Raw genomic sequence first — 739 nt, 5'->3', positions numbered from 1 at the left:
AATGACACAGCGTCAAACAAGAGCTGGGACTGCTCGCTCGATATTGCACCGTCACATATTCCAATCAGTCGGCGGCGGCGATGAGCTGAGCTGCTGAGGAGACCGTGAGATGAAGTCCTGCTCCGGGGCAATTTAATGCTTGTGGAGCCTCAGAAGTTGGAACTCGCTGCGCTCAGAAAGCGCGATTCGCCTTTCCGTGCGTAATTCTGTTGAAACTTTTTTTGGAGATGCTGGGGATTGAACACTGGACCTTGCGCTCCACCACTGAGCGATATCCCCAGATAAAATGCTTTTTTGAACAGGGAAAGAAGAACTGATTGTTCTCATTTTATGAGACCATCCAAGGTGGGTATGCCAGGTGGTAGATTATTTCCAGTTTCAAAGAAGTGGAAGTGTCCGGGGGTATGCTTCTGACAGGCAACATGTCAGAGTCCATGAGGAAAGGCATCATCATCCTCATCTACAAGCGGAAGGGCGAGAGGGAAGAAATCAGAAATTAGGCACCCGTTTCCATGCTAAATGTTGACTACAAGATTCTGTCTGAGGTCCTCCCAACCGGCTCTGCTCTGGAGCTGCTGATCCACCCGGATCAAACCTGTACTGTACCTGGCAGGAAGATGCCTGATAGCCTGGCACTACTCAGTGATACGATCGCCTACGTGCAGGATGCGGGGTGAACACCTGGCTCATCAGCCTGGACCAGCAGAAGGACTTCGACTGAATATCCCACATGTACATG

This window comes from Heptranchias perlo, unplaced genomic scaffold, assembly GCF_035084215.1.
Source record: "Heptranchias perlo isolate sHepPer1 unplaced genomic scaffold, sHepPer1.hap1 HAP1_SCAFFOLD_60, whole genome shotgun sequence".
Taxonomy (NCBI): domain Eukaryota; kingdom Metazoa; phylum Chordata; class Chondrichthyes; order Hexanchiformes; family Hexanchidae; genus Heptranchias; species Heptranchias perlo.
The sequence above is the reverse complement of the archived record's forward strand: the minus strand, read 5'-3'. Positions refer to the sequence as shown.